The sequence below is a fragment of the Rattus norvegicus genome, chromosome 1 (genome assembly GCF_036323735.1).
Source record: "Rattus norvegicus strain BN/NHsdMcwi chromosome 1, GRCr8, whole genome shotgun sequence".
NCBI classification, from domain to species: Eukaryota; Metazoa; Chordata; class Mammalia; order Rodentia; family Muridae; genus Rattus; species Rattus norvegicus.
In genome coordinates this window covers 82,494,464-82,508,607 of record NC_086019.1, presented here as the reverse complement: position 1 = coordinate 82,508,607, position 14,144 = coordinate 82,494,464, and the positions used below count along the sequence as shown (strand labels likewise).

Genomic DNA, 14,144 nt, shown 5'->3' with positions numbered 1-14,144 from the left:
CCGAGCCTGAGGAAAGTTGCTGGATACAATGACTTCACATGACAGTGACAAAATATGATCTAGGGCGAACTCTCAATCTATCAGAGAGGCCAGCCATACACTGGGAGAAGCACCGCTTTCAATGGCCGCCATAGCCTGGTAAATAATCACTTTGTGTCTGGCATGCTCTCGTTGTAAATGGCAAAAAAGCCATACACATACTCCACATCCCAAGAGGACAATGGCCCCCCAGGCAAACATGCCAGCCCATTCTTTGAAAAATGAGAAAGCATTGGTGATCCACGAGGTGAAATCCCCAAACGTGATGGGTTCCATTCTGGTGTTGTTAAGGATAGCAATCTGCATCAGCAATTGTCTCGATAATTGTTCCGCTTCCATGGACCAGTTTCCTTTCAAATAATTCGAGATTTCTTTGCTCTGTTGAGAATACTGAGAAAAGTTAGCTTGCAATGGAGTGACACATAAGCCTCTAAGAGAGGAAACGCAGGACAGCTGCGTCATATGATATAATGCCTCAATTTGTTCTTGAAGGAAATCTATTCATTGGTTAGCTAATAGAAAGCCAGATGCCAAGTGGGCATTAAATTCTTCTTGTATCTCCAATGCCACTGTGGTTCTTTCCACAATCTGATAGTCTCAGCCGTCTGTATTTGATTAGTTATAGGTTTAGTAGCAGCATGGCAATCCGTAGCAGAGCGGCCATGCATATCCAAAATTAAGAAATTTAGAGTAAAAAGAGCTAAAGACAACTGTTCTCTTGGTGTTTTGCCATAGGCAATTCCCCCTTTTTGTTTTTGTAAGAGCTCTTTTAAAGTACGATGTGCTCTTTCTACAATTCCTTGACCTTGGGGATTGTATGGCAATCCTGTAGTATGTTTGACCTGTATTGTTTGGCAAAATGTCTGAAAAGACTTTGTAGTGTAGGCAGGTTCGTTGTCTGTCTTGAGGCTGTCAGGCTTTCCCCAGGCTGCCCACGCCTCTAAGCAATGACTAATGGCATTACAAGCCTTTTCACCAGTCATCAGAGTGGCATGTATAATGCCAGAACAGGTATCAACAGAAACATGCGTATATTTTAAATTTCCAAATTGAGATATGTGTGTGACATCCATCTGCCAGAGTTTTAGTGGAATCAGACCACGAGGGTTAACTCCCACCTGAGGAGGGTGGTGAAACTGAACACAATTCTGGCAACGTAATACTACATCACGAGCTGCAGCTCTAGAGATTTTAAATTTTTGCTGAAGAGTGAAAGCAGGAACATGAAACTTTTGATGAAATTCTCTGGCGAGATCAACTGGGGCTGCATGAAAAATAAATTCTCTACGAGTACTAGCATCCACCAGAGCGTTATTACTGGCCATGGGACCAGGCAAATTAGTATGAGCTTGAATATGTTGTATGAAAAACTTATTTTTCTTGGCCCAAATTAATTTTTGTAATTCTAAAAGAATTTGACATATAGTACTAGTCAACCTAATTGGCCCTGTAATTTCAAGTGAGCGCACAGTGTTAACTACATAAACAGAACCAGAAATTAAATTAAAAGGATCATGAAATCTTTTGAAAACCCCCAATACAATTTTGCATTCTGTAATTTGGGGGGTGCCTGGACTGAATTGAATTAATACTGGTTCTTGAGAATCAACCATATAGGCACCTACACCTGTTTTGGAGCCATCTGTATAAATATCTAATGCTCCAGACAAAGGTTCTGAGGCAGTGACCTTAGGAAAAATTACTGGATGTTCAGTAAAAAATTGCAGCAAAGGATCCTTAGGATAATGATTGTCAAACTCTCCGTCAAAACTACAGTGTAATATAGCCCAATCATCTATCAAGGCACACAGTGTTTCTACCTGAGTTGCAGTATATGGTACAATAATCCTCTTTGGTAAAATACCAAAATGTTGAATGCAAGATTTAACAACTAACATAGCACGCTGCGCAACAGCAGACGGACAGTATTCAAGGGTCTTATTAGGAGAAATATGAGGATAAATCCACAGAAGTGGTCCCTGTTGCCATAGCACCCCTGTAGGCTGACGAAAAGTTTTCAGTATACACAAAAAGATCCTCATTTTCCTTGTATCTTCTCAGCATTGCCTTTTCTAGTCCTCTCTCCACTTTCCTTAGAGACATTCGTGCTTCCTCAGTTAAAGCACGGGGTGAAGTAAGCTGAGAATCCCCTTTAAGGATCTCATAGAGTGGTTGTAAATCTGCATTAGGCATGTTAATATAGGGTCGAATCCAATTTATACTTCCCAGCAACTTTTGAAAATCATTTAATGTTTTTGAATGATCTTTTCGTAATTCAATTTTCTGAGGGGAAACATTATGAGGAGTAATCTTTGCTCCTAAATATTCTCCTTTTTTGCCCATTTGAACCTTCTCTGGTGCTATAAACAATTGATTACTTTCAAGCGTCCTTATCACTTCAGCATAGGCCGTTTCTAGGGTACTACAGTCTTTAGCAGAAAGCAATATATCATCCATAAAATGTATTATTCTCAATTTTGGGAATTGATCACGTATAGGCTGTAAGGCTTTCCCCACATACAGCTGACACATAGTAGGGCTATTAGCCATACCTTGAGGTAAGACTACCCACTGATAGCGCTTATCGGGTTCTTCATTGTTCATAGAGGGTAAGGTAAATGCAAATCGCACGCTATCTTGTGGGGCAAGAGGGATGGAAAAAAGCAATCCTTAATGTCAATAATAATGATAGGCCAATTATCAGGAATACTGGAGAGCAATGGTAAACCCCTCTGTATGGGACCCATTATTTGCATCTGAGAATTGATAGCTCTTAAATCATGCAATAATCGCCACTTTTCTGATTTTTTCTTAATGACAAATATAGGTGTATTCCAGGGCGACGTGGATGGCTGTATATGTCCCAATTTTAGCTGTTCAGACACTAATTCAGTAGCAGCAGTTAATTTATCAGAGGATAAAGGCCATTGAGGAATCCACACATGTTCCTCCGTAATCCATGTAATGGGTATGCTTCCCTCAATGGCCCCTAGGAAAAACCCAGACCTGTTCTGTCTCTTTTTGATTCCAGTAGCACTGGGTCAACTCGTCCTTGTAAATTTTTTCCCAAACCTTTTTTGGGCATGTAGCCCATTTTAATCATCATGTCCTTGGCCTGTGGAGAGTACTCATTAGTCAGCCTCAGGTCCAGATTTATTAAGACATCTCTGCCCCACAGTGTCACAGGAATGTCTATGATATAGGGAGTAAACCTTCCTGACCTTCCTTCTGAATCCTCCCATGTCAATTCCTTTGAGCTAATTAGAGGTGCCTTTTCGTACCCAAGGCCGCGTAGGGCCTGAGAAGATTTTTGTGCAGGCCACCTGGATGGCCAGTCATGCACAGAGATAATGCTTCGATCTGCTCCAGTGTCTAATAAGCCAAGAAAAGAGCGTCCTTCCACAGTCAAGGTTAACATTGGACGATTGCCAAGCTCTAATGAGATGAAAGCAAATTGGGAGCCTGTAGATCCCAAGCCCCTATCTCCTCTAATTCTATTATCAGCAGGAAAATGTTTATGCAGGCTGGGCAGAAGCAGCAGCTGGGCAATTCTGTCTCCAGGGGAAATAGCAGAAATTCCCTGGGGAGAGGCTACCAGGATTTTTACTGTGCCTAAATAATCAGGGTCAATTATTCCAGGTACAATGTGTAAACCTTTCAGGGCAGAAGAGGAGCGCCCCAACAACAGCCCATCTGTATCTTTAGGGAGAGGTCCCTTAAAATCTGTGTCTATAGGCTGTACTCCCATTTGGGGGGTCAATACGAGTCTGGTGGTGGAGTGGAGGTCCAGTCCTGCGGTGCCCTTAGTGGCTCTCCTCGGTCCTTCGGGTGGTGAAGAGAAGGCCAAGATCTCCGTCTGTTCTGTCCCTGCCTGTCATTCTGTAGAGCCCCATATATTTGAGGGCCCTGGGGACGTGGGCCCCGTCGTCCGTTTTTTGGCCATGCACCACCATCTCCTGCCACCAGAGGTCGGCCATCCAAGTCCTTTACAGATCGACATTCACTTGCCCATGGTTCCCTTTTCTACAGCGAGGGCACAAGTTAGGTCTTAGAGGTTTTTTAATACTCTGTTCCTTATTATTTTCAGGGCATTGCCTTCTGTAATGCCCTTTGCAGCCACATTTGTAGCAGGTATCTGCAGAACCCTTCCCTTTTAATTGCATCATTGCCGCAGCTAGACCAACATTAGTTAATGGTCCGCCTATCTCCCTGCAGACCTTCATCCAAACTTCCAAACCTTTATGTTTGTATGGCATTATAGCAGACTTACACTCTTTAGTACACTGTTCATACACTAGTTGTTTAATAAGAGGCATAGCTGTATCAGGGTCTCCGAAGATCTTAGTAGCGGACTCCACCATGCGGGCTACAAAGTCTGAAAATGGCTCAGTGGGTCCTTGCAGAACCTTGGTAAGGTTCCCAGAGACTGCGCCTCTATTAGGCAATGCTTTCCAGGCTTTAATTGCTATATCATTAATTTGAGTATAGATCTGATCTGGATAACCGGTCTGGTCCAAAGCAAATCTGCCTATTCCCAATAGCATGTCAGCGTCCCAGTGTCTCTGAGGGTCGGCTCCTGAAGCCAAGTTGATTGCAGCCTGAGCGTTAGCATTTTCATAAAGAAAAGATTTCCTGACTCCATAGGTTTTGACTGACTCTGCTAATTGTTTTATTGTCTTAAAGTCAACAGGTTCATGATGTCGCTGCCCGTTTGCATCCAGAAAAACTGGAAAACTCAGTCCTAACTCTTTCCACACTTCTGGGCAAAAAGAAGTACCTCCTGCAGACTTCACCATTGTTTTCCTTTGAAAGTTATACGGTGGTGCAGGAGGTGCTGTTGGCATAATTGCCTTCTTATTTAAGTCCTTGGCTTGTTTCTGCACAGCATAAGTGTTTGGCCAGTCAGAATGATAAATCTCTTTCTCATAATGAGCTGCCTCTTCCTCAAGGTCAGCTAAGTCACTATCACTAAACTCTGAGTCACTAGACATCTCCAAGGTCAATGCCTTTAATGAGGGATAAATTTTCTTTGTTCCTAGATCCTGATTACTATTCTCGCCTTTGTCTATCCTCTCCTTGATCTTTTCTGCCTTTTCTTTTACCTCTTTTCCTCCTTTTCTTTTCTTTCCTTCCTTCAAAACTTTCTCTCCTTCTGACATACTCTCCTGTTGTTCTGTAAGGATTCTCTGACCTGTCCTAAAAGCTCCTTCACAACGTTTATCTTCTAAGCAGGCACGGACCATACGCCAAAGCAGCTTTGTCCCTGGTTTAAGCTTGCCCACTGTAGTCTCCTTATCCAGATCTTTTCCTAGCTTCTCCCATGCTCTCAAAGTGAGTGACCCTGACACTATAAACCACGGGGCACAACGGTTACACTCATCAAGAAAACACAACAGAATTTTCTTATCAATTTTAAATCCACGCTGACCAAGAAGCTCCTGAAGAGCTGACAGGAGCGGGGTGGAGTGTGAGTTTCCCATGCTTTTACGACCTTATTTACGATCGATTTACAAGCAAGGCGAGCTGGCGAGCTGGCGTGTTTATTTACACACGATCTTGTGGCTCATCATGAACTCTTCCCAACAAATGCATTCGTGCCCTGGACGGTGGCAATTCAGACAGTAGCAACACCACAACACAAAAAGAGTATAAGGCAAAAGTGCTAGTCCAACCCACAAAGGATCAAATGGAAAAGACAACATTACCGTGCTCCACAAACCCCTTTTTGCCTCTAAACCAAGGCTATCATTGCCTCTGCTTTTCCAGAGAACTTTATTGTCCTACTAGGGAAATTCTATAATCCCTTATCCCGGAACTTTATCGCCCCAATTTCAGGAACTTTACCGTTCCAATTCTAGGAACTCTATTGTCCCAATTCCGGCAACTAACTGCCCCTACTGGGAACTTACCGACGTCGACCGTCCTGAGGCTGAAAAAGTTCTGGATCCAGACGAGAAAAGATTTTCTCGGGTTCCCGTACGGGCCACCAGTTGTTGCGCCCACCTCGACCGGCAAGGAAGGTGGATCCTTCTCTAACAGCCTTTATTGCAGGAACACCTTATTGATGATACGGGGACCCCGAGCAACAAAGGCACTTGCCTTATATACAAAACAGACTGTGGCTGTAAATTTGTCCACTGGGGATTGGTGGAGTATGAAATACCTATTTAGCATGAATATCACCCTGGCCTTGTAGGTGCTGGGGGTATGCCAACACATGCGCTGTAGGTGTTTACCACAAACAACCACCGGATGTCGGCGCCATCTTTAGCCACTCCCTACACCTTTTGCCATGTTAGGTGATGTTCATAATTGCTGATCTTTGGGTTAGGATGTTCTTCAGTAGGAAAAAAGGGGCATCATTCTGCTTACCATCAGAAAGGTGTCCTTTATACACATACTTAGATCCTCCTGGCCACAGATGACACATCTTCTTCTTAGCTGTGAGCATTTAGGAAAGAATAGCCAGCATTTTGACATCTAATCACGGCACCAGGTTCTGTTGTACCAAACAAGGATGAAGATAGTCACAGTCAATATGGAGGTCAGCTTGAGTGAAACCCATCTGTTCTAGGGGAACACTCTAAGTTGAGTTTTTGGATCTGAGGGCACTTTATGGTGTAAGTTTCTAGACTTACTGATAGCTGAGATCTTTAATTGAGTGAAGTCTCAGTGTCCAAGGAACAGTCAGGAGATGGAAATCTTGGCAGAAAGCTTAATTTGAGAGTGCTTGAAAGGAAAGATGACTTTTCATGGTAGGTAAGGGGAAAGAAAGGGTGAGTATTTCCTCTAATTAGGGAGGAAGCCGCCTTTCAAAGGATTCTTAGTGAGTGAGAGGAACATCTTTAGGGTTCCTGTGTGAGAGCACCTTACTCATCCCTTGTCCAGGTGCCCTATTAGGAAGCCACAATGAGGATGCCTGGCAGTCCAGCAGTAGGGGTTAGTCCTCAGTGTAGCCATATGGCTTCATTCTGTTTCCCTTGTCTCTGTGATTAATCCACAGATCTATATGCTTCTCTGATCTGAACCACTCACTGAAAGGTATCTTGATGGCAATTGGGTTAAATGATTGAGCACAAACAGGGAAGTCTATAGTTTTGATTAAAGATTTAGAAAATATATTGGGTTAGAAAATGGCTTCTAAAATTGTCAGGCTCTGATCCCTGGAACCTATGACTATTATTCTCACAAAGGACCAGACCTTGCATATATATTAAATGTGTTTGTGTTGGGAAGATTATCCTGGATTACCCATGCAGCCATGTGCCTTTGTAAGAGGCAAGCAGAGCATATACATACACTAAAGAAGGTGTTGTCACCACAGAGGCAAAGGTTGTAGTTATGTATCCATAAACCAAGGAATGAGAGCAACCACCAGGACCTGGTAGAGGCATGGAATTAATTTTCTCCTGAAGCCTCCCTGTGGAGCTTAACCCTGTCAACTCCTTAATTCTAGACAGTGTTACTGATTTTATACTTATGGTTTCCAGAATGCAAGAAAAAAAAACTTTATTAAGGTTTATCTCTTGCTTTAAGATATCAAGTTTGTAGTAATGGAGTTAAAGTAACCATGGGAATGCAAAAGAAGTACATTCTGCCTATGTTGCAGCTATGATATAATTAAGTGCTATATGAGAACAAGTAATAATATATGGGGCTAGAGAGATGTATTGGTGGTTAAGAACACTTGATGCTCTTCCACTGGACCTGGGTTCAGTTACTAGCACCTACATCGTGGCTCGTACTTGTTTGTAACTCTAGTTCCAGGGTGATCTGACAACCTCTTTTGGTCTTCTTGGGGAGTCAGGTGGGAAAGTGGGCAAAACACCCATACACATTAACAAAAAAGGATAACCAATATGATGACAGCCTAAGGGAAAGATGGAAATTAGTGTTTGGAGTGATTGCTGAACTGCTAGATCATACTGATGTTATAGTTGTATTTTTGATCTAACTCTCCAGGCATATGAATGACAAATTCTCTGATGGTGTTAGTCCGACGTGGGCTAGCTATTAATAGTTACAGAGTCTCACTTATAAAACAAGATTCATTTTTGTGTTTGCTTTTTGTTTGGGTTTGTTTAAAATTGAAGCATGAATCTCTGTGTCTCATCAATGGATATTTAGTTTTAGATGTTTTGTTATTTTAAAATCATGTGTATGTGCAAGTGTGAATGCACATATAAGTGTAGGTGCCTGCAGAGGCCAGAGACAGCATATCCCCTGGAACTGGAGACACAGGTAATTGTAATGTTTCCTGATATGGGTGCTGGAAAGTGCACTTGGGTCCTTTGCAAGAACAGTATGCACTGGTAATCACTGAGTCATCTCTCCAGCTCCCAAAGATTTATTTTTATGTGTATTTGTTTGCGTGTATATGTGCGTGTGTACATGCAGAAACAGATGTTAGATCCCCTGGAACAGGAATTTGTGAACAACTCAACGTGGGTGATGGGATCTGCACTTCAGCTCTCTGATAGAGCAGTAAATGCTCTTAATTGTTCAGACAACTCTCCAGCCCTGGCATCTAGTTTTAAAATGGCTTGGCATGGCAGCCAACTCTTGTAATGCCAGCATGTGGGTCCTGAGGTAGAAGAGTGGCAAATTCAACATCGGTCTGAGCTTCATATGGTGTTTTAGGTTAGCCTGTGATATATAGTGAACCCTGACCCCAAAAAGCAAAGCAAAGCAAACCAAAAATGTTTTCAAACTGATATATGTGGGCTTGAAGATTGCTCACTGGTTAAGAGCACTGGCTGGTTTTCTAGAGGACTTGGGTTCCATTTACAGCACTCACATGGTGGCTCACAACTGTCTATAATTCCAGTCTCAGGTCATCTGACATCCTCTTTTGGTTTCTGAGAGCACTAGGCATGAATGTGGTACACAGGCATACATGCAGGCAAAACATACACATGGCTTTTTTGGATATATGATATATACACACATACATAAGACATATAGTAAAAATATAAAGTTCTCATCTTTACAACTCAATGACATTGGTTTTTTTTGAGACAAAATTACATATAGCCTATTTTGACTTCAAATTACTGTGAGGCTCAGATGACCATGACTTCATGACTCCTGATTTCCCTTCTGCTGAGATTAGAAACCTCTATCATAATACCCAGCTTCAGTGGATTTTCTAAAAAAAATGTGTGTGTGTGTGTGTGTGTGTGTGTGTGTGTGTGTGCGCGCCAGTATGAGTTTGTGTACACTATGAACAAATGGTTACCCATGGAAGCCAGAAGAAGTTATCAGGTCTCCTGCAACTGGAGTTGTAGGGAGTCATGAACCACCAAGCATGGATGTTGAAAATTAACACAGGTCATCTTCAAGAGTAGTACGTGCTATTATTTGCTGAATCATCCTTCCAGATTCCCTCAATGAATTTAATATATAGAAATATGTATGCGTCCATCACATAGATCACAACTGTACAACTTCCAAAATCCCTGTACAGTATAAAGGTAACCACTATCTTGATTAAATAGTTTTTCATTTTCTTGCACCTGGCTTTTTCACTCAACAGTGTTTTTAAGTTTATGCTAGTTACTGTATCAGTAGTTCACTGTGTACCTGTACCATATTTTGTCCCTTAGTATTGAAGGGCTGCTGAAGTGCTTGTAGTTTTTTCCCCTTAGGATTAAAAATGTCTATAGATAGCAGTCCTGTTACATGTCTTTTGGGACAAGGCTCACATATCATTATAAATTATTACTGTTATGTCCTCTTGGGGAATTTCTTCTTGAAAGAGATAGTTTTTCAGTCATTGCCAGTTTGAACATTTTTACTCTCACGTATGAATGTTATCTTCAAGGAGGATAATATTCTGAAACTGTTCTCCTTTTGTTACTGGAAGGAATCTTTTCTTGTCTTCTAGTACTTAGGATTTCTGGACAGAAACCAATGCTGTGTCTACTCTCCATTTTTCTGTAAGGGCTTTTGGTTGAGCTTATCATTATTCTTGACATCTGAACACTACAAGGCAATGGGATGTCTTTAGTTCTGCCTAGATGTTGGTTTGCTATTACAACTAAGAAGTTGCACTCCTAAGTAAATAGTGTAATGCTTCTGACAGCAAACACATTGAGAAGTATTATACTCTGTCTGATTTGTTTGCAGTGAAAACATAGAATGTGCAGCAGAAATTGATGATATCATCTTCAGCTTTCTTTGAATATTTTACAATCATATACACACTGATCCTGAGGAATATGCTAAGGGATGTATGATCTCTGTTGGTAGTTTTTTGATTATCTATGATGAAGAAATATATGCTGTTGTTGGTAGCATTTGCATGCAAACTGATTAACCACTGCAATAATTTTTATCAGACATTGATCATCAGACAATCATCAGACCCTGAGTTGCATTAGTTGGTGTTTTTTGAGGCAAAACAAAGGGGTTTGTAGTAAGGAAATCCTTGTCTGTGACTGAAGAAACCATGTTGACAGTCTTCATGCATTTAGGTAATTTATTTGATTATGGCCCAAAAATCACTTCAACTCCCCCCTTTATAGTTTATCCCTAACGGCAAATAAAAATGAATTTCAACTCTATTTCCATGTGTGATGATATTTCTCTAACATATTTGAATTTCCTGGTTTAAAATAAAAAGCTGTGTATTTAAAATTATTATCTTCAATTCCAGTACTCAGGAGGCAGAGGAAGGAGAGTAAGCACTTTAAAGTTATCCCCTGCTACATAGTGAGTTTGAAGCCAGCTTGGGATACATGAGAACTTGTCTTAAAAAAAAACCATAAAGCTATTGTTTAAAGATTACAAAATTAACTTTCCTCACAGAGAGCTCTCCAGTATGAATCCTCTTACATTGAATACCCAGAGTAAGAAGCAAGCATGCCTAGAGGCTTTTGTACATTGGGTACACAGTACAGTTTTCTCAGTATGAGTTCTCTGATGTTGTCTCTGGAAGGCTGAGTGTTGTAGAAAGTCTTTTCCCTCACTGCCCCTGCCAGCGTATAGTTTAGGATGTGAAAAAAAGAACAACATATCAAAGAACCTACTTCTGTCATTTTCCTTCTATATGACTTTTGAAATGCATGAGAGGAATCTTTCCTAGAAAAAACTTTTCTAAACTTAGCACACTTAGAAAGTCTATCTCTTGAGAGTCTTGAGGTCCAAAGGGATGTGCCTTGTGTAAAGACCATTTTACATTTATATGAACTCCATCCAGTATAGTATGACTTCTCTGCTGTTAAAGTATACATTCTGAAGAGATGCAGACTTGGCCTGGAGCTGAGAAGGGGCCAAAGCATGCTCCAAAACCTGGATTTTCTCATCCAGATAGTGACAGGAATTTGGCTGTTCCCTGCCCCCTTCCTTTGGTACCAACACACCCCGGCAACTAGGTTCCTAGTCACAGATTGTCCTGTGCTTGTAGCAACTGATAAGCTCATGTGTCTCTAGGTTTAAGAGGGCTGGTTGCCATTGATCTGGGTGTTGGGTAATGGTCTAGGGAGGGAAGAGTCTGGAATAAGATTCTGGGGAATTTGGGTGAGGTCTGCCTCTATAGCAAAAGGTCAGTGAGGTCTGCTTCCACAGATAGCAAAAAAGTCACTAGGTCATTAACATAATTCACCCTCAGCTTTCTGTATAGGCTGTAGGTAGGTATTTGATTTTATCTCATCTTGTTGAGGAGACACTCTGCATGATTAACATGACTGGTTCTCTTAGTGCTTCTCTGGGAGTGCAAGGACCTTGGTGGCCCCAACATTATATTCTGTGAGCTATTTTGTTTTGTACTGTCTTTTTTTTCTTTCTATTTCTGTTTGTTTGTAGACAGGGTCTCCTGTAGCTGAAGCTGGCTTTAAACTCCTGATTGTTCTGTCTCCACAGCCTGAGTGATGAGATTACAGACATAATGCCCAGGTTTTTGTTTGTTTTCTTTACAAATGTTGTAGTGCCTTATGAATTAAGCTGTTTTTGTTTTTTGAAGTTAAGGTCTTATATATTGCAGGCTGGCCTTGACTCATGACGTACCTTGAGCTCCTGATTCTTCTGCCTCCACCTGTGCTGGGGGGTATGTACTACCATGCCCCGTTTAATATTTCATCTGTAATCTTTCACCCTTGCCAATAAGAATATACAAAGCTTTGTTTCCTGATTTGATATTTTTTTTTGTTCATTTAACCATCCAGCCTTCAGAAAAATTTGAGTGGTGTGTTTATAAATTTAAGTCTCAAGCTTTTAAGTTTGCCATTCTAACTGCCGTTCCTGTGTTTGCTCATTTGTATTGGGCAAAGGGCCTTCATCTTCTACAGCAGTCTGTTGGTCTTCCTTGTTAGTAGCCTGTGATGGCTTGCTCATCTCTTAGCTGGTTGCTGGAGCCTTGTTTTTTCTTGTTCACAACATTGCATATCCTTATTGGCTGGGTCATGGTAAGTGTCAGGCTAGTGAATGTGGCAGCTGCAAGCACCTTCCTTATCAATGGAAGCAACAGTTCATTTCTCCTGTTTTGTTCTGGTCCACCTCTTTGGAGTGTGAGCAGTTCAGTCAAGTCTATTTAAGATGTCACAGAAAGGAAACCTCTCCCATAGGAGAACACACACCTAATTCTGTGAGAGTCTTGAAATGTCCTTTTCTCTCACCTAGCCTATGAGACAGGGAGGAGGGGGCGGTGCTTGCCTAGCTTCATCTGTATACATATCTAGATGGATAGAAGACTGAGTCATAGGCCATTGCATCTTTCTTATTTGAGAAGCTGTCTTCTCAGAGAACCCAGGCTCTCTGACTTTTGTGCCTTTGGTGCTTCTTCTGTCCTCTTTCCCATCTAACCGTGGTAGTACTGAAGTCATACAAAGATGTGCACCACTGTACTGGGCTTCCCGTCCCCTTATTTAAATATGACTTTGGGAATGGAACTCACCATCAGGTTTGCATAAAGCACTTTTACCTGAGGGACGATCAAGTTTTGTTTTTGAACACTGTCTCACCCTGTAGCTTTGGCTCATCTGAACCTCGCTATGCTGACCAGGCTGGCCTCCAACTCAGAGATTCACCTGCCTCTGCCTCCCAAGTGTTGGGACTAAAGGGATGTGCCAGCACGCCTAACAGTTCAGTGTGTTTCAAATCCAGCTCTCTAACCACGAGCACATCAATGCAGAAATCTTCTATCACCCTGAACAGTCCCTCGTAGCAGGTCGCTTTCCCACTTACAACTCGGATCTGCTTTTGTTGCTATTATTGTTTTTGTAGAGACTTATTCCTATTTTATGTGTGTGGATGCTTTTTCTGTATGTTTGTCTGTGCCCCACTTACATGCAGTGCCTGCAGACTTCAGAAGAGGTCAACAGATCCCCTGGAAGTTACAGACTGTTGTGAACTGTCATGTGGGTGTTAGTAATCAAACCTTGGTTCTCTGGAAGTGCAACCAGGGTGCTCTTATCTGCTGGCCCATCTATTCAGTACTGTTTTCTTAAAAGCAAACCAAAACCAAAACAAACCAAACCACAAGACAGTTTCTTTCTTGTGTTCAAAATGGCGAAATCCAGTTATAACTTTTTCTTTTTTTTTGTTGGTTAATCTTCATTATCAAATTGTCTGGGTTCAGAAACATCTAGGATATTGGTGAAGTATACCTTTGGCATGGTCCTGGAGAGATGCAGAAAGTGGTTGAAAGCACTTATTGCTCTTTCAGAAGATTGGAGTTCAATTCACAGCACCCACGCAATAGCTTACAATTCTCTGTAACTGCAGCCCTTAAGGGTCTGACACCTTTTTCTGGTTTTGAGGGCATCGCAGGCATGTGATGCTGACACATGCAGGCCAAACACTCATGCACATAAGGAAAATAATAGCAGATTTCCACTAATTATTGTTAAGAAAAGAGGTGTATTTGGCTGAATGTTGGTATTTTCAGCTATAATCGTGTTTTTTTTTTTTTTTTTCGGAGCTGGGGACCGAACCCAGGGCCTTGTGCTTGCTAGGCAAGCGCTCTACCACTGAGCTAAATCCCCAACCCTTATAATCGTGTTTTTGTTAAATTATGCAGTAAATAAAAATAAGGCTCTAGACCAAAATTATAACATTGGGAGAGTCCTGGAGATGCTGAGGTAGGAGACCCTCATACGCAGAGCCAA

The 14,144-nt window shown here is 41.6% G+C and overlaps 1 protein-coding gene across 2 annotated transcripts in view; it reads left to right on the top strand.

Moving 5' to 3' along the window:
* Zfp329 (zinc finger protein 329) overlaps window positions 1–14,144 on the top strand; it is a 101,524-nt gene that overhangs the window by 61,935 nt on the left and 25,445 nt on the right. The gene's annotated exons all lie outside the window — the stretch shown is intronic.